Raw genomic sequence first — 7,645 nt, 5'->3', positions numbered from 1 at the left:
GCCTCCCTCCAGGATGCAGAGAGGAGACGGAAGCTGCTGAGGAGCCGGGAGCTGTGAAGGGGGGGGGAACAGTTGGCCGCCTATTAGACCTGGTTCTCTCCCCTCCACTAAGATGATTTGAGATCGAGAAGGTGAGGCTACCAGGGTGTCACTTGCCTGAGCTGCTGAGGAGAGGTCACAGTGACAAACCTCAGAGCTGTGGCTCATCCAAGATTAGAGGCCAAGACATCCAAGGGGATGCGTGGACCAAGCAGAATGGCTGCCAGAGGCCAGCCTTGTGCAGTGAGTGGACAGAGCGCCTCTGTGATGGTGGAGCCTGTGGGGCAGCACCGGGGTGTGTGTGGTGAGTGGGGCAGTGGTGTGTGTGTGTGTGTGTGTTTGTGTGTTTGTGTGAATGTATGTATGTCTGTTGAGTGTGTGTGGTGAGTGTGAGTGTGTGTGCATGCGTGTGTGTGGTGTGAGTGTGTGCATGTGTGTGAGTGTGTGTGGCGAGTGTGAGTGTGTGCATTGTGTGTGTCTGGTGAGTGTGTTATGTGAGTGTGTGCATGTGTTGTGCATGTGTGTGTTTCTGGTGTGTGTCAGTGTGTGAGTATGTGTGAGTGTGTGTGTGTGTCAGTGTGTGTGTGAATGTGGCTGTGTGTGTCTTGTGAGTATGAGTGTGTGTGTGGTGAGTGTGAGTGTGTGGATGTGTGTGTGTGGTGAGTGGGGCAGTGACATGTGTGTGTGTCTGGTGAGTGTGTGTGAGTGTGTGAGTGTGTGCATTGTGAGTGTGTGGTGAGTGTGAGTATGTGTGCATGTGTGTGTCTGGTGAGTGTGTGTGTCAGTGTGTAAGTATGTGTGAGTGTGTGCATGTGTGTCTGGTGAGTGTATATGTGAGTGTGTGAGTGTGCACGTGTGTGTATGTGTGTGTCTGGTGAGTGTGTGAGTGTGTGCATGTGTGTCTGGTGAGTGTATGAGTGTGTGAGTGTATATGTGAGTGTGTGCATATGTGTGCATGTGTGTGTTTGTGTGTGTCTTGTGAGTGTATATGTGAGTGTGTGAGTGTGTGAGTGTGTGCATATGTGTGCATGTGTGTCTGGTGAGTGTATGTGTGTGAGTGTATATGTGAGTGTGTGAGTGTGCATGTATGTGTATGTGTGTGTCTGGTGAGTGTGTGAGTGTGTGCATGTGTGTCTGGTGAGTGTATATGTGAGTGTGTGAGTGTGCATGTGTGTGTATGTGTGTGTCTGGTGAGTGTGTGAGTGTGTGCATGTGTGTCTGGTGAGTGTATGAGTGTGTGTGTGTATGTGAGTGTGTGCATGTGTGTGCATGTGTGTGTGGTGTGTGTGTCAGTGTGTGAGTGTGTGCATATGTGTGCATGTGTGTCTTGTGAGTGTATATGTGAGTGTGTGAGTGTGTGAGTGTGTGGTGTGTGGTGTGGGGCAGTGGTGTGAGGCAGCACTCGGGTGTGTGGCGAGTGCTGTGTGTCTGGGTAGCTCTGTGTGGTGCGTGTGAGGCAGCATTGTGAAAGTTTGACCGTCTTCTCACTCCTATTGGCCCTTGGTGCGGCAGGGTTAGACACAAGTAGTCACTGAGTTACGCTGGTCGCATTGACCTACTTAGAAAGACTGCTGGGTAAAGAATTTGTCCTGGGGGGAGGAGCTTTGTGACCTGAAAAATTTCCCCTTTTCTTCTGTTAAATTGTTTCCAATCATTCTATTAAAGTGTTATTTAATATATTGTTATGTAACTATAATTGGATCATTTGTATGATTTTACAAATAAAAAGAAAAATTAAAAAAGACCGAATCCCATACAGGGCCGCTGCCAAAGGCTGTCGTGAGAGGTGTCCACTTACTCCCAGTGTTAGGACTCACTGTGTTCCAGAGCTCTTCTGGAACTCCCCCAGAACGTTTTATTTGAGCTCTGTGATCCGGACAATGCACTTTGGCTTAGAAACACTCTCTTCTGCCTTCACAACACCATCCTCCTCCACAGTGTCAGCTCCACACCCTGAAATGACTTCCTTCTGTAAACAGACACAGTTTGGAATTTGGAGGATCAATATGGTGAAAAATAATCCTGGGTAATGCAATTTTTTTTGTTGTTGGAAACCCAGAAATAAAATTGGCTCTCAGGCAACTCACAAGCTGACCCCGGGGGAAATCCACTGATGCCTGAAGCCCTGGACAGGCCCTGCTGTGAGGAGTGGTTTCCTGTGGTGTCCACTTCAAAAGATAGCCTGGCGGCTCACACAGGCTCACACAGTGGCCACCGATTAAAGAAATACACTGTCACAGGCCGGGCAGCCTTGGGTCATCTTCTAACGTTCCCTTGTTACTAACAGAGCCTGCGATCTGCCCAGCTGAGGAGCATCGAGGAGAACGGGACAGGTCTGTTTCTGCCTGGAAGGTGTCCAAGGCCAGACAATGGCTCCTTCACCCCATCCTCGAAACTGGGCTCGGGTTACTCCCTGCCCTGGTACCAGGAAATTTATTTTTAGATCAGGAAGACAGTGTGGGGGAGGGGGTGGAGTATGGATCCTGCTAGGGCAAACATTTAGCAACTGGCTCTCCGGAGCAGAAAGACATGCCTGCCTGCTTGTGTTTACTTGGAGTCTTGTCAGAAAGGGGCCGGGCAAAGGGGTGACAAACACACAGTAGTCTTCGCGTGCACCCCCGTACGGACAGATTTCACACGGAGACAGCCAGGGATGCCAGCCGAGCTTTCCTTCTCTATAGACAGCTCCAGGGTTCACCGCAGTCACAGCTTCTGCTTCTGGCTCTCCCGACGGCTTGATGTGGTCTCTGCTGTCTAGTTTTGTGTCAAACCCACCCAGGGTATGTGGGAGCCTCGATTGACAAAATATACCTCCATAATATCGGGCTGCGGGCAAGTCTGATTGAGTCCATTGTGGGTGGCGCCACCCCTGAGCTGGTGGTCCTGGGTTCTATAAGAAAGCTGGCTGAGCCAGCCACGGGGAGCAAACCACTAAACAGCTCCCCTCCATGGTCTCTCCATCAGCTCCTGCCTCAAGGATCCCGCCCTGCTTGAGTCCCGCCTTGGCTTCCCTCAATGGACTGTGACTCCAGATATGTGAGTCAAACAAACCCTGTCCTCCCCAAGTTGCTTTGGTTGTGGTGTTTTACCACAGCAACGTTAACCCTAACTAAGACAACCACCACAGCGCTTAAGAGGAAATCCCAGTTCTGTGAAATTTTGTAGTTGAAATCATGTTATGGGACAGGAAAGCCACAATTAGAATATATTGTATGGGGGGAAAAGCTATTTTCAATTTAAAAGAAAAGAAAAGGTAAACCACTCTCCCCTCCTCCCCAGACCCCAAGTTAACCAGCCCTCCCAGAGGGATGAGGTTCAGTGCACACGGAGTAGGGTGGTCAGGCTGTGGGCAGCACTGAGGTCTGTGACACATTTGTCCATCCAGGCCACGGGAAGTAAGCCTCAGGGTTTTCTAGGGTGGGGTAAACTTGTGGAGTATATGACACTGGGACAACATGCCCTGGAAATGTTCTGGGTGCTCCTAAAACTGTAAATGGATTTAGAACACTCGTAAGAGATTTACCTCATCATTTCTCAGCTTGGAGCAACATCCATCTGGAGCAGGCTGGCATTTGTTGCATTGCAACCTCTTAATAGTGGGAGCAAATATCATATAATATATGGTGTATAAACATAAACTACACACACACACACACACACACACACACACACACCACACTCAACAAGTGTCCCTGCTGGTGTGTATCTCCAGTCACTTGGGGACAAGGAGAGGCCTTGCTTGCTGTGCAGGGAACTGAGTTATTTCCAGGCAAACTCGGAGAAATGACTGAAGTGCACAGCTAAGAGGCGGTGTCTGAGGAATGAGGTGTGTCCCAAACACCCAGTTCTGTGGTCAGTTAGGAAGCATACACATACACACACACACACACACACACACACACACACACACACACACACACACGTGTTTTCTCTCCCTTGTCTCCTCTCCACACAGACCTCATTGGCTGTGGTAGGTTCCGCTCTGCAGACCTCTGGGCCACAGGTCCTGTCTTCTAGGCCCTGCTGTCTGCAGGAGCAGCACTGCTCACAGACACACCCTCTCTGGGAAGCGCCCAAGGTCACCTGCCCTATAACGAACTCCCACACCCTGAGTGTTTTATTATTTTAGTTGCTGAAAAGCAGGGGCTTCTGCTGTTCCTCCAAACACACACTTACAGCCGGAGTTCTCCCTTCCTTCCTGCCTCCTTCTTCCGGCCGTCTCCCCCTCCTTTAATTCCTGAGAACTGACTTAGAGAGCTCCCTCCTTTCTCGTCTCTCTTCCCTCCTCTTCTTCCCCTTCCCTTTCTGATCCCCCTCCTCCCTCCTCCCCTTTTCCCTCCTCCCTTTCTCCCTCCTCCCTTCCCCCTTTCTCTTCCATCTTCTCCTTTCCTAATTTCCCCCTCCCCTTTTCCTCTCCCCCCACTTCTTCATCCTTCTTCCTTTCTTCTTCTCCCCCCTCTCGATTTTCCAGAACGATGTTTATTCACCCCCCCCCCACATCCCTAGTACCCTGTGGTGGGTGTGCAGATGGCTTGGGGGATGGTGGTGGTGTCTTCCACAGCTCTGGGATCCTCTAAGTTCGTGTCATACCCCAGCTGCTCAGGACCTGCTTGAGTAAAATGAATTCTATTGCTCCAGTGCCGGGTAATTCTAGCGTAACTAGCATATGCTGTGCAGCTCCCTCGTTCTCTATAGAATATATATATATATATATATATATATATATAAAACTTGCTGCAGGACATCGTGGGGAAGCATCATTTAAGATGTGTGTGCAGCTCTGTTTCAGTACATCTGGTTAACTGAGCGACACCAGGCTTGCCGAAATTAGCTACAATAATCCATGAGACAGTAAAGAGAACTAACGAAAACTGCACTGTGGAAGTGGAACGCTCTAATGGCCTTGGCGATGGGAGCTCTGAAGCCGTGTTGCATTTGCTTAGAAAGAACGTCCCGATGACTCCCCGGCTCACGCGTGAGCGCGGTGATGCGCTCCTCTCCCTGCAGGTGCCGTCTGACGCTGGTCCTCTGAAACGGAACCCTGTGTAGTCGGTCGGTCGGAGTGTGGTGGCATCCCCCATTTGAGTCCACTTAGTGGGGTGCTGCAGCCCCCAAGAGTCACAGTTTTCATTTGCTTCCTGCACAATGTTCAAGTGCCCAACCCGCTGTGCAAGGCGGGAGAGTCGGCAGACACCGGCCCCTTCGCCTTCCCCACAGAGTCTGGTCATGTGACTTGCTGCGGTCAATGGAGTGTTGGGTGGCTTGGCTGTTCACCATCTCCTGCTCCTTCTGCTGCCCCTGAGAAAAGCCCTGGTCCTAGGAGGAAGAGAGGCAGCAGACAGCCTAACCTCCTAACACCACCCCCTCCTCAGTTCACAACCGCCAGCTAAGCCCAGCCTGACCAACTGAATCTGGGTTGAGTGTTACATGTGTACGGTGTGTACACCTGGCAGCCATGAACCACGCCCACCACAGTGACAGCTGACAGGTGTACTGACCAGCAAAGGTGTGACCGTCTCGGGCAAGGACAGAGGTCAGTTTTAATGAGGCAGCTGTGCTCCAGTTGCAATCACAGCTTCTCCCTTGTGGGGACTCTGGCAACACTGTCCTTGCCTCGCAGGACAGTTCAGAAGTAGATCTCACAGAGCCAGACTCCACCCAGAGGGCGGCAGCGTGATCTGGAAGTTGGACTTTGAGTTGGCCCAGCCTCTGAATTAGGAACATTGCAGGCTTCTGGTCTCCTACATCTTGGGGCAAACTTTGTACCTGACCAGTTCTCAGAACAAGGAGTGTGCACACGCACACATACACATACATACACACACACAACATGAATACACACACAGAGACAGGCAGACAGACACATACACACATACACTCACAGAGAGACAGACACACACACAGAGACAGACCCACATACACACACACATTCACACAGAGACATACACACAGGCAGACAGGCACACACACACACACACACACACACTCACAGAGAGACAGACAGAGACAGACAGACCCACATACACACACACATACACACAGAGAGACATACACACACACACAGAGACAGACACACACAGATAGGCAGACAGGCATGCATGCGTGTGTGAGCACACACATGCACACACAAATGCATACGGCTACACAGAGCACAGACTCGCTGTGAGTTTGCTGGAATGTTTAGGGTCTGGTTATGACTTTCAGGCTGGAGTTTCTGGGGCGAGCCCTCAGAGGGTCACCTGCTTATCAGACCAAACTAAAGAATACATGGCTGTTTTTGTTGTTGTTTGTTTGTTTATTCCTTTTTCTTTTTTCAGATTCTTATGATTCAGGAAGTATTCTTCAAGAGAAAGCAATTCTGAAATCTGCTGTGGGTTTCAGAGAGACGGGGTGAGACACACCCCTGACTGGGCACAGATGTGTGCTGGCATCCCTGCTGACTTTCCAGATCCTGGCTCAAGGCTTCCCTGACTGGGCAGAGGTGCTGCCTGGCTTACCCTGGTGTCTCACCTGGGTCAGAGCTTTACGTGGGGAAGTGGCTGGCAGGCATACCTCAGGTGCCAATGATGTTTGCTACTTATTATCACAGGAGAGCTGAGATGAAAGGCCACCTTGAAAGCTGGCAGACTCAGCTGTTACCATGGCACCCAGAGGCTGGATGGGATTTCTCCTTGTTATGACAGTGCAACTGCACGGGACACAGCACATGCTCTCACTCGGTGAGAGGTTTCTGTGCCCGAGAGCTGAGGTAACTCCTGGAGCCATCTGGCGGCACCAGCTTCCATAAAGAAGGCCACCCTGGGCAGCATTTTGACAGAAAAAGAGGCAGGAGATGCAGACAGGAACGTGGGTGGTGAGAGGGCCTTGATTCTGCGCAGGACCCATTGCACACACTCCTGGTGTGCGTGCATGAGCACACCCGTGCTAAGAGACAGTAACAGTTCATGGGTTCTGTCTCCAGGACCCCTCTCCTGCTGTGACACCCTGTCAGAAAGATGCCCTGGGAAGTGACAGAGGGAGGTAAAGTCCCAACCAGGCAAACAGGAGGCTCCAAGTTAGACCCCCCCCCCCCGTACCATGTGAGCAGTCGGGAGTGGAGGTGTGTGCCTGTTATCCAGGTCCTGGGGCCAGGAGGGTACAGAGACAGGATCCCCGGAGCTTCCTGCTAGCCACTCTAGCCTAATCATGGAGACAAAGCGCTCCACGTCCCAGGGAGAGATTCTGTTCCAAAAAGCAAGAACAGTACCCGGAAAGCAATATCCAAGGCTGACTTGTTGCTGGCTTTCACGCATTAGCTCCCTCTCCTCAAGAACATGTTCCCTTACAGGGGAGAGAGAGAGCGAGAGAGAGAGAGAGAGAGAGAGAGAGAGAGAGAGAGAGAGAGAGAGAGAGAGAGAGAGAGAGAGAGAGAGAGAGAGGAGAAGAAGAAGAAGAAGAAGAAGAAGAAGAAGAAGAAGAAGAAGAAGAAGAAGAAGAAGAAGAAGAAGAAGAAGAAGAAGAAGAAGAAAGCTGCATTGAGGGTATTGTGTGTTGGGTACCATCTTACTCCAAAACAGAACTGATGCAGATGGTACCATTTCATATATGAGCAATAGCCTGTGAAAGA

The 7,645-nt window shown here is 50.8% G+C and overlaps 1 long non-coding RNA gene across 1 annotated transcript; it reads left to right on the top strand.

Moving 5' to 3' along the window:
- Window positions 1-1,997: 1,997 nt before the first annotated feature.
- LOC121132925 lies at window positions 1,998-7,394 on the top strand. Its single transcript, XR_005869646.1, has 3 exons — window positions 1,998-2,372; window positions 3,004-3,075; window positions 6,357-7,394. It is a non-coding gene; the product is annotated as an uncharacterized LOC121132925 (long non-coding RNA).
- Window positions 7,395-7,645: the final 251 nt, after the last annotated feature.

The sequence above is a fragment of the Mesocricetus auratus genome, unplaced genomic scaffold, assembly GCF_017639785.1.
Source record: "Mesocricetus auratus isolate SY011 unplaced genomic scaffold, BCM_Maur_2.0 Super-Scaffold_100018, whole genome shotgun sequence".
In the NCBI taxonomy this organism is placed as follows: Eukaryota; Metazoa; Chordata; class Mammalia; order Rodentia; family Cricetidae; genus Mesocricetus; species Mesocricetus auratus.
The sequence above is the reverse complement of the archived record's forward strand: the minus strand, read 5'-3'. Positions and strand labels throughout refer to the sequence as shown.